Below are 12,580 nucleotides of genomic sequence, written 5' to 3'. Positions count from 1 at the left end.
GTCACGTTCCCTGCTCATTCGCGCAGTCTTTTTGGCGGTCCAAAGTAATTAGACCGTTAAAATCGTAGCGCCACGGGTGTGAAATGGTTCCTCAACGTCAACAACTTATAAATACAAATATTAGTCTCTCGTTTAGGAGTCCTGGATATGTTGTCTATAGCGGAAGAAAATGTTTTTCTTTTTTTTTTTTTCTTTCTTTTTTTCCCTAAAAGTCAACCATTCCAAAGGCTCCAAAAAATTTTCAAAATTAAAACTTTCTTAAAAAATACAAAACTATAGGAATTGGAACAGTGCACGTGTTTTTCTCTGGCCGTAAGGGAATGGAAATTAGAAAGTGATGTCCTCTGAGCAGAATTTAACGCTTGATTTTGATCGTTTAGACTGAACATGAGCTTGTTTCAGTTGAAATTTACGGTCGATAGCAATTGCTGCATCCCCTTTTGGAAGAGCAAGAATATTCTACATTTGTATTCGTTTGTTAAACATTGTGGCTAACCGGTAACGGAAGCTTGTACCCCATCAATCCTTCAACATGATGTTTCTAAGTTGTCGTCGTGCTCACATAGAATGCAAACAAAAAGTCGGTGTTCTCGAAGTAGTGTCACTTTCTTTGTTTTGTTTGGCGCCCTTTTTTTATCTGTTTTGACTTATTATAAACATTGTTTTGGCAAGCATACAAGCACGCATCTATGGCAGGGATAGGAATGGTTTAAATTGAAAAAAAGAGTTGAGCCGAAGGTTCCCACAAAAAAAAGAACATTACTTAGATTACCATGAATGTTTTGCACTTGTGACTTACTTTTAAGCTCAAAAGCTTGCATATATTGGCTGGTAAAATAAAAATTGGAACGGTGCACGTGCTTTTCTCTGGCCCTTAGGGAATGGAAATGAGAAAGTGCTGTTCTCTGAGCAGAACTTTTTTTATGTATTCCTTTATGAGGTTTAGCGCTTGGTTTTGTTCGTTAAGACTGAGTGTGGGCTTGTTTCAGTTGAATTGTACGGTTGATAGCAATGGTATGTCAGAAACAGAAGCACGCGGTTAACATTAAACAAGTGTTTGTTACAAGAGAATGCACGCTTAGGCCTCAAGCAATGCGGTTCAATGTCAAGGGAAAACGAAAAATTAAAACAGAAATACCAAAGACCGAACTAAAGGCTAAACTAAAGGCTGATGCCATGGATACTGAGAGGCATAAAGTGGCTAGCATTTTTGCTTTAAACCATCTTTTTCCAGAGGACTGCAGAGGATACGGAGATTAAAAACCCAAGATCAAGGAGCAGTTGCCACAGATCAAGACTTTGTCCTTCATCAAAGTGAGTTTTTTCTAAATTTTGAGGTATTAAGGCTTTAGCTTAGCTATTTAGGTTTTAATACAATTTTGTTGACCGAGTTGCTCACTTTTTGGTTCGGGGTTTTATAAAGTCCACGTTCCTGGCTTTAAAAAACTTATCGTCAAAGCTTGTTTTCTCATTATTACCAGTTATCTTATTGATTGCCCTTTCAAAACAGTTTTTGTTTTCCGTTAGCTTCTGTGCATGGGGTTTCCCAGCCGTGAAAAAGCGCTTATAATTTGCTCCATTAGCTGGGATAGTATACGTGCAAGTCATGCTGACATCTGATTGACAAAAAACTAAGACGGTGTTATACTCGCGACCTGATAAAAGTTGTCCACTAAGCTCTGACAGCATTTCTTACCTTTCTACATTGTGATTTATTTTATCAAGCATTCACATGATCAAGTCAGGAAATCTTTTAATAAAATACATTTTTGAAATTGAAACGTTTGTTCGCTCTCCAGGCATGTCTTTCAAGTGTGGAATTTTCCTGTTGGTGCTGCTGTGCAGCAGTGGATATTGTAGGTATATTTTCGGTCACATCCCCAAGCACACGTATACACACACATAAATCATGATCAAAATAGTAACGAATCTTTCATTGTTCTTAAAATGTGGTGTTCATAACAAAAATCCAAGCAATTCCCTGACATTAATGCACAATGACTCAGTTACCACCGTTGCTGATCGAGTTTTTAGCCTAACTAACGGCTGACCCAACTTTTTTCTCCCGAAAGTACATGGTCAAAGAATAGAGATTTTTACTTATGTGCTTCGAATAAATTAATTTGGTAGCTTTTAAGATTGCAAATTAGTTTTCATATAAAAATGCTTTAATTTGATCAAGGACAATAAAAATAATTTTCGCTCCATCCGAGGACATCCAAGGACCCTCATCAGGGAACTTATTGCTATTGCCTTAAGGACCCAACTCAGGTAATTGCATGGCGCTGACCTTTGTGATTATTCAGCTTCCTTCGATAGAGCGTTTGTTACTTTGAAAACAGCCACATCTATTTCAAAAATACGATTGTACATATATATAATTTATAATTTGGGTAACCTTTGTTTCCATTTTTGTGTAGCCTGTATAACCCAGTATCTGAATGAATCGCAACCATTGTACAAAGTTTTAGCTCAGTTTAGTTTTTAATTTTAATCTCTTGAAGAAGGCGCAACAGCCCCCGAACGTCATTGAACAGTCGGGCCAGTTAGAAGTTCGTCCCAGTCTTCAATTCGTTTAACTACAAAGTTTACTTGGTGGCACCGTATTATACTGATATATGGCTGCCATGGTATGTTTTTTTAATAAAAGCCATTTTACCAAGCCCGAGAAACAGACCATTTTAAAAACAGTCTAAAAGGCGGTTTAAAAATGTCTTCATTTTTCAAAGCGAAATCGCAAAATCTATCAATATTTCTTGATTGTTTTTATAAACAATTATTTCCAATCGCGCTTGCTGGACATAATATGATTAATAAGCCAACTCAGAGCTTAATCCAAAGCGTGTTCGTGGAATAATTATACTGTAAAAATTGATTATATAAGTGGATTAGCATTAGTGGTAAGGTGCTGAACATGCAGAGAGTATCTGTAGAGGTCGTCAGAAACGAGAGTTAGATTTAAAAGAATACACATAATATCTTTCACTTGTTTACAGCTCCAGCTTTACTTTATTTTATTTTATTTTATTTTATTTTACTTTATTTAATTTTAATTAACACAATTTTTATTTTTAGGTGTACAGAATGATAACGTTTGCGGAAGTGATACTACATGCCTCTTCATTGACAGCTGGCGTGGCAGTGCGGTAGGCTGCTGCTATGACCCTTGTGCTGGCCATCCGAGTTACAACAGTCACCTCTCCTGGTACGACAACAAATGTTCAGGTGGCAAGATATGCTGTGGTTACCGTGACTTTAAAAAAAAGAGAGAAAATAGAGGTGAATAAAGAAACAAACCTTTTTATGTTATATCCAAGAGCTGATCAATGTCAACCATGCACAAAAACAATGATTGTAAAAAATACAATACTGTAAGAAATGACTATATAAGTGAATTAATGATTGAATTAAACGTAAGGTGCTGAACATACAGAGAGTATCTGTAGAGGGCGTCAGAAATGAGATTTAAATTTAAAAGAACACACATAATATCTTTCACTTGTTTACAGCTCCAACTTTACTTTATTTTATTTTATTTTATTTTATTTTATTTTATTTTCCTTTATTTAATTTTAATTAACACAATTTTCATTTGTAGGTGTACAGAATGATAACGTTTGCGGAAGTGCTACTACATGCCTCTTTCATGACAGCTGGCGTGGCAGTGCGGTAGGCTGCTGCTATGACCCTTGTGCTGGCCAACAGCATTACAGCACTCACCTCTCCCGGTACGACAACGAATGTTCAGGTGGCAAGATATGCTGTGGTTATCGTGACTTTGGAAAATAAAGAGAAAATAGAGGTGAATAAAGAAACAAACCTTTTTATGTTCTATCCAAGAGCTGATCAATGTAAACCATGCACGAAAACAATGAAATCACTCATGTGGCATTGTTAAATTATTTTTTTCTGACACAGGTGAGCCTTATGATTAGCTGTACTGTGTGTTAAATTTGCTTGATGTTGCTAATTGATAAAGAATTAAAAACGTTTAGTTGCAGCGAAATGGCTTAGGTGGCTGGCAATGCTCCTGACTAGCCGCTCTCATGATGGGCTTCAATCTAAACTATCAAGTTTTCTTTTGTCGTTTTTCAACAGCGCTAACGAAGAACCCCCTTCAGTTCAGCTGGATTTGGCAGAAGACAAATGTAGCACGTAATGGTGAAAAATGGAGCACTTGTGTGTCAATCTCACAGCAAGAAAATTTTATTAATCAGGGTAATGGGTGCAGAAAAACGTTAGTGAACACGATGTAACAGGTGGAGAAACTTATGTAAATCACAATGTAATGGGTGCAGATGATTTTCATTAAACACAAGGTAATGGATAAAGTTGTGGTGTCTTTAAATCCCATCATGCAGTTAGCGGAATACTACTACTCCAATACTTGTCTATTGTAGGTTTACCCCCAGCATTTTGCTATCTTTACGTGCTAATACTGAAACTCGTGGAAATGGAATAATACAAGGAGTAAAGTAGTCGTATTTTAAGACCAAACTTCGCTCGACCCACTGATCTTCAAATCTTCCAACCAAATGTTCAAAGTTCACCGATAGCGCACCTACATCTCCAGTAATGTTCACTAAATCTATAGGTATTTACATTGACATGAGTCACTCCAATGTTTGGCACCTCCCTATCTTCTTTCCAAATTGACTGACCGTAGCTATGTCTCCAGTCACTCCCTAAGATAGAGAAACCTGCGGCAAACGTACTATTCCTCTACCTCGCCTTCGAAGGTCGTACATTACGTTTGTTCCGGAAAATTTCCGTTTGATGGGCTCAATCATCTCCTATTCAACTACGTGAAAAGAACCTTTTGGCTGAATGGAAAACACCCAAGGGGATTACAATCTTGGATCACAGGAGGGGGGTGTCCAGGAATAGTATCAGATAGTATCATGACTACCGTATTCGAAAGACGGCAAAATACGTCAATTTACTCAATGTGAAACGACTTTCTTTTTTCTTCTTTAATTTCTCCAGGAACAAATTCTGGCCTGGCAGCAGACCAGTCTTAGCCTCCCTCGTAGACGCTCTTTTGGCTCATCACGCAATCTCTTCTTGTTTGGGAGAAAAGATTGCGTGACCAGCCAAAAGAGTGTCTGCGAGGGAGGCCAGGCCACCCCATGGGAATTTGACAGTTTTTACGCAATTAATGCATATAAGATGTTTTATGTTTTTAATTTTTTCACACTTTTCAGGGAAAGTTCTTTTACGTTACTGTGTGATATGCCGTTAATAAAGTTTTTCAGTGAAATGAGAAACAGATGAGGTCCCACCTACATATCTGTAATCATGATCATGAACTCCCCTTATCTAATTAATCCCCATCTCCCCTAACATTTAATATCTTCGCCGGCTTTGAGTGTTTGCTCGTCTCCACACATACCGACCATTCCCAGGTAAAAATCTTATTGAGATCTTGTAAAAACTTGAAAGACCTTCCAGGATCTTGTAGGGGCCTCTTCAAATGAGCCCGGTCGACCGGGCTGGCTCGGTTTCCGAGATCTCGCCTCGCCACTCTTTTCTTTACAAAAATTTCGATGTGTTCATATGAGAAGACGGGCTGGCCCGGTTACCGAGATCTCGGTTTTTGCGACCGATATCTCGGTAACCGAGCAGGAAATTTTTCCCATATCAACACTCCAGCCCGGAAACCGGGACTGTCCGTGACGAAACATTTACAACTGCGCATGGCTTGTAAGGTCGCTGACAAGTCGAAACGCGGTTCCACGGGTATTTTTGGGGGCCTTTTGGACATTTTTAATCTCTGTAACCGGGATTAAATTTCCCAAATGAACAGAAGACAAAATTCGTCCCGCTCTACTGGGCTCATATATGAAGAGGCCCTAAGAATTTTAAAAGATGGCAATTAAGATTAGAGCTTGTTAAGATCCTCTTACGATTTCAGATCCTAGTAAGATCTTGTCAAATGTCTTAATAACATCTCAACCAGTGTTGAGAATTTTAAGATCTTACAAGTTCTTATTGAGCTTATTTAAGAATCTTGTAAGAATCTTAATAAAATTTTAACATCACAACACAGGTTCTTAACAAGATCTTACCTCTAGCTTATCAGAAACTGTGTAAGATCTTAATGATCTCATCATCAATCTCTTATTAAGATCTTAAAAGAATCTTAACAAGATCTTAGTATAAATTAACAATAATATTATTAGGCAGTCCGTTAATCAGAAAATTATGCCTCGATTGTAAAAGAAAGACATCAAAATTAGAGTAGAAATGTGAGAGTGATAAATAAACTAAAGATCATTTTGAAAATCTTGCAAAGATCTTTGCCAGGGTCCAAGAGGATCTTCAAGGAAATTAATTGAGTATCTTTGAAGGGTCTTAAAAAGATCCCTGTAAGGATTTTGCAAAGATCTTTGCCAGGATCCTTGAAGAAATTACCAGGATCCTTTAGGGTCTTCAGGGATGTAATGTGGATCTTTACACTACTGTATGACAAAAATAATGAAAAAGGCTTAAAATAAATCCAACAGCTACATGGACAACAAGACAAAGGCAGTTGATCTCTGGCGCCGCATTGGTGATTTTTATTAATTGACTACAGACTCTGCCATTTTTTTGCTTCGGGTCATTGCCTGGATTATCATAATTGCCATTCACGATGTCTTAGAGAAAAGGGTAAACGGAATATTAAAATTTTCTTTTTATAATTTGAATATGTGGTGTGTTGGACTAAGCAACCTGCTTGATATGGCTAAATTCTATCAAAACGCAATTATATATAAGAGAATAATTCAATATTTAATAGTCAAAGGAATGTATTCGCAGTTGATTGTCTCCATCAGTTATTACAAAAGATTGATCCAGGACAAGAAGAAGAAGAAGGTGATACTTTATTTGAATACATCGCAGCCTTGCGGCTAAATTGCGTCTTTACAGGTACTTACATAGCATATCTCTAATGTATCAACATTAATTTCATAAATTATAAGAAATGGAATTGAGAATAAATCAATAATATCAAAAATATAAATATCAGCTAAACTTTAAAACATATAATACCATAAAAATGTAATAAACTATCACATTCATAGGCGTGGATTGCTGAAGATATAAAGAAGCTATTCCTAAACTTGTTGGCTTTACAGCGTGGTACAATAAACTTGCGTACATGCCTTAAATTATAGCTACTTTTAGGCGCTTCCGATACAAGATGTGCAAGCTTACGGTCTCTATCGTTGATGGTACTATTTGTTTGGCTGAGAAACCGACTGAATCAGTCATGGCGACTAAGTACTTTCATCTCCGTACTTCTTCTTACAACGAATGATAACCGAGCATAACACTGTCCTTTTTATGGGAGGAAGGAGGAGGTCGAATTCAGTGGAAGAAATTGCTCCGTAAGTTCTTTCTTTGGATCCACCGTTTGCTATTTTTATCGATCTATCTTCGAATGATTTTCAAGCGGTAGGAAGGTTCACAGAGCAGGTGAACAATTAATTGATTCCTGACATCAGGTTTTATCTTTGTTAGTTTGCTCCTGATTTAAACTTGTATTCTCTCTTATCTACTTGTGTATAATGGTAACTCTTTTCGACAGTTTTGTTCATTTTGTACACTACGAAAAAATTCAATAATTTGTTTGTTTGCTTGCTTACGGTGAGTTTTTTACTGACTGTTTTAAGAAGTTCCTTGATGGTTTTAAGAACATTTTACCCTCTGTGTTGTAAAAGCGTAATCGCAAATGATTCTTTGTAGATTAAGAACTAATTTTCACTTGAATTTTCAAAGTCTTTGCAAATTGTCCTCGTCGCGCAATTTGGGAAACTTTTAAAATGCGCCTGAAAATTAATCCTTAATTCTACTTGACCTCATGCGATTAAAAGTGCTCTCTGTTATACGAAGTAGTAAGGTATCCTTTTGAACCCCAAAGACCCATTTCAGTAGAACGGACATTCTAAGCTACATGATTTTGTGGGTGGTGGTCCAAAAAAACATCAAAATATTATGCATACTGTAAGTAAACATTCAGGACGGGATCGGCTATTTATCGAAGTATGATAGTTTTCTTCTCGGTGAAAGTGATATTTGCATAGACTTTTGTTCAATGGACTCCAAATGATATTTGTGTTTTCTGTTGTTATAAATTATTTTTCCTTTTTAAGGTGATCTAGGCGAACGGATTTGTGGAAAAAAATTCGTGCGTCGTAGCACTGTCACTGTCTGGTAAATTTTGCTTATGAAGAAAGCGTTACGTAAACCTCAGAGAAAAAGGCTGCGCTAACCATAAGCAGCAGACTTCAAATATAACTTGGAAAAAAAAAAACAGCTGTGATAATTCATAGCAATTACTACAGAAATAAACTAGACAGCGATCTTCGAAAAATTCGCAGTGCATGTTTTGCGTAAACTTTGTTTTGATGAAAATGAATCACTCTTTAATTTTACATTCGCTTTTAATGCTCTTTGAAAAGAATTTCAGCCAAAAATACTCACACATCTTAATCTTTGCCGTTATATCCTATTGTGTTTTTTTTTTAAGTATTTGTGTTTGTTCTCTATCGAAATTGTCACAAATAAATGCTAAAATTAGAAATATATGCGAGAAAAACTTGTCAGTACATGTAGTTTATGCCAACGATACAGTGTTGCTGCGAGACGTTCGTTTGACTGAGTATTCTAGCTGAGAACCAAATTTTCTTAAATGAAGCAAAATGGGTGAGATTAGAAAAATAAAACTTCAAGGGAAATAACGAACATGAACCGAAAAACGAGCTCAAAAGACTACTCTGGGGTTAGCAGTATTAAGCTTAAGTTAAACAAGTTGCAGTTTCAACACTGCAAGAAAAACATTATCTTACAAAACAGCAAAGTTTTGTCAACAAAATCACATGAATATACTCGCCTCTTTGGAGAATAACCAGTCCTTTCATTCGACTGCTGATTTTTTTGTTCGTTTTACAACGAAAAGTTTCACTTCAAGGGGAAAATCAACGTACGTTTCGTCGCTCCGGATCAGAGTAAAATAATTTCTCTTCAAGATTCGGCCGCTGTTTATGATGTGCCGCCTCTAAAAGAGTCCATTTGTTTTTTCCGCCGCTAGTGATCTTGCCCTTTCTGTAGCTGCTGGAAGGCAAAATTCGCCGAGATTAGGAAATAAAATTCCAAGGGAAATGATGAACATGAACCGAAAAAATAAGCGCAAAAGCCTGCTCAGAATTAGCAGTATTTATAGCTTAAGCTTAAGTTAAACTGTGCGCGTCAACGCTGCAAGAAATCAATATATTGCAAAACATAAAAAACCAGGAAAGTTTTGTCAACAAAATCACATGAATATACTCGCCTCTACAGAGAATAAGCAGTCCTTTTATTCCATGGCTGATTTTCTCGTTCGTTTTACAACGTCAAGTGAACGAAACGTTTCACTTCAAGAGGTAACATCCAACGTTTCGTCGCGCTGGATCGGAGTAAAATGAATTCTGATGATGTGCCAGTCGATTTGTTTCTCCCGCCGCTAGTCGCCTTTCACTTTCCCCCGTTGTGGTCACATAAATAGACTTTGTATTTCGTCGTCTTCGAAATTATGTTTCGCTCTTTTTTTTTTCTAAGACGCAGTTGGCGATGCAACTTCCCGCCGGAAAAAAAAAACAGGTTTGCCACACATGTTGAGTGTGGCTTTTCTCAATAGCTTACATAGAGGGGCGGACGGACAGTGACGTCATAACCCAAACCAAAAATTTTCGCATTCATGGATTTACCAAAATCTCTTATCAATGGGACTCCGGCCGGCGCGGAGCTCGGCTATAATATTATGTAGTTTATACAGTGTATTATGATATAGCAAAAGATGTGAAAATCTAAGTTTGACAATGTCTGCAAAAGCTGACTAACGTATAATAAAATAATCAGTTTGTTAAGTTTCAAATCAGTCTTTACTTCACTACCTTGTAATCACAGAAGACTAATAACTCGCCTTTTACGAATAGCAACTTGGCCCAACCAGGATGATCCTGAGTCTTGCCATAATATCATGGTAACTTTCCTGATCAACTTAACAGATTGGCCTTCCAACATTTATTTTTTAATGTGGCCAGACTAACACTGTCTTCCTGCCCAGATACCATCAAACTTCTCATCCCCTTTCCGGCCAAGTTTGAAAAGGCAGCAGGTATAAGCCTGTTACCACCAATTTCATTGTCAGACAACTACTCGAACTCACACTTACCAGCCATCTTAAAACTGAAATGTTCTTCTCCTTTGAGTGAAATTGTAGCTCGATAGACACATTTGCTTTGCCGAGTCTGGGTTTACAATGAAATTGGTAGTACTGGTAATTAATGAAATTTTTAAATGAAGAATCTGGGTACTAGCTCTCCTCCCGTGGCTCGTCACGCAAACTTTCTTTGGGGAGGAAAGATTACGTGACGAGCCAAAAGAGCGTCTGCGAGGGAAGCTAGGTACTAGCAATCTCATTCCCATTGAAAACCGCGCACCGGCTTTGGTGACGAGATTGGGGTACAAGCGCAAAGATCAACCAATCACCAACCCTTGCTTGGTGAAAGGAAAATTAAGAAAAATGCCCTCTGTTACAACAAATCAGCTTTAAATAATAATTGTGCCCTCTGTATTACGTTGTTATTGTTGATGGGGAGTTTGCTGCATATGCAAAAAAAAATATTTATAACTGCAGAAAGGATGAGGAACTGGTAAGATTACTATGTCCATACGATAAGCAGATTTCTCTAAATGCTATGAAAAAAATTGGAGCTCCGCTTTTTGGCTTGGCTAAATATACATATTTATTATTCAGTAATCAAAGAATTGCATTATCAAAATTACATGCTCATTTGTTTAGTTGTGACAAATTATTGATTAAAATTTTAAGTGACATGAACACATAAGGATCTGGATGATTTTTAAGGCTGACGGCTCTGAAATGTACATTAAGCGTGGGAGGGAAATATGCAAGTAATGTTAACTATTGAAAGAATATAATTTTCGTTCGACCTTTTGAAAAATCTCTCTCTATTTTTGTATTAACAGGACTGCCCGAAAAACCGATACTTCTAATTATATAACTTAAGACATTATTACCACAAGGAAACTATTTTTCCACACAAGCAATTGTCAGGTAACCTGTGTGATATCTCTAGGTGTAATATTAAGCAGCTTTTATGTATAACTCCCTTTTCGTACCACATTTCAAAGTTCCAGTTGCCACATTGCTAAATTAGTGGCTGATATCTCATAGGGGTGTAAATTATGTGACAATAAAGTACACGAATGAATAAATCATATTGTTCTAGGTTACTTCTCTTCCTTACTGTACTGTTCTTCCTTGGGAAGGGTAGACTTACATGAAACAAAGTTTTCCAGTGATCTTTTCAAGATTCAGCTGATTCATGTTAGATTTTTGGAGCTTTTTGAGAAAACATCAAGGTATAAAGATAATATTGCAAAAAACCAGACCAAGCTCTTGTACAGTCTTTACATGTTGGTCGAGAACTTGTAAAATCTTGTAAGATCTTATCAAAAATCTAAAAAGATCCTGTAAGAATTTTAAAACATTTTTGATAAGATCTTACAAGATTTTACAAGTTGTTAACCAAGTTCTTTTTAAGATTCTTGTAAGATCTTTTAAAAGATATTGGTTACACAGGAAGTTCCGGTATAAAAGGGGTCTGGCCAGGCCATTCTCACCTTCAGTTGTCAATCAACCATCAGATTGTAAACAACTCACAAACAACATGTGCTTTTTTCTTCGGCTTTTACCGATAAACTTAACTTCGTTTTCAGAATAACCCTTGTTAAACAAATTAGAAATTGATTTCTTTTATTGCTGTGGTGACATTATAAAATTTTGAGGCATATTTTTCAGAGGACGCTTGAGTCAACAACTTGTCACGACTGGGCAGCGTCTAAATTTCCATCTCACGCCCGCGAAGGTGTGAAATAAAGGAGGGGCTTGCCCTTTTATTGGAACTTCAAGTTTTTAAAGTTATAATAAGATCCTGGCTAAGAAGTTATAAGATCAAAAATCTTACAAGATTTTGTAAGAAACTTACAAGATCTTGTAAGATTCTTAATAAAGAAACCGATAAGACCTTAATAAGAAACTTAATAAGAATCTTTTTTCTAATAAGATTTCTATCTGGGATTTTAAAATGTGAAACATGGTTATTCACGAGGCTGTAGATAAGTAAATATCTGGAGTACTTTGAAATTTACTCAATGATTTTCTAAGTTGTCCTGCACGATCATAGCTTGGAGCCAAATTTCGGAGCATTTGCACGTGGAATATGCAGATAATCTGATTGAGATAATTTGTGAAAAACTGAAAATAATATGAAGCAAAGACTTCTTACCTTTTCTTCACTGTCCCTTGGTATGTCCTCGTGGTTTAAACGTCATTTTGTCAACTTATTTTCACACGAAGTACTGTGTACTCCGCCGCGAACCATCACCGTGTGAAGGCCAATAAATTCCCAACAAATGGACTTATTAGCGCCAGAACACCAACAGCGGCACCGAAGAGAAATAAACTCCATGTCCGTTACAAGATGACTTCCATATTCCATCGCAACAAACCGAGAATCGCTGGTTTTTG

The 12,580-nt window shown here is 36.9% G+C and overlaps 1 long non-coding RNA gene across 1 annotated transcript; it reads left to right on the top strand.

Annotated features, from left to right (window-relative positions):
* The first annotated feature begins 1,799 nt into the window (after positions 1 to 1,799).
* On the top strand, positions 1,800 to 4,300 carry LOC146467215 (uncharacterized). The gene is made up of 3 exons (XR_014867847.1): positions 1,800 to 1,856; positions 3,599 to 3,802; positions 4,099 to 4,300. It is a non-coding gene; the product is annotated as an uncharacterized LOC146467215 (long non-coding RNA).
* Positions 4,301 to 12,580: the final 8,280 nt, after the last annotated feature.

Source organism: Pavona decussata, unplaced genomic scaffold (assembly GCF_977016875.1).
Source record: "Pavona decussata unplaced genomic scaffold, jaPavDecu1.1 SCAFFOLD_137, whole genome shotgun sequence".
Lineage (NCBI taxonomy): Eukaryota > Metazoa > Cnidaria > Anthozoa > Scleractinia > Agariciidae > Pavona > Pavona decussata.
Note: the sequence above shows the minus strand (reverse complement) of the source record. Positions and strands in the feature narration are given on the sequence as shown.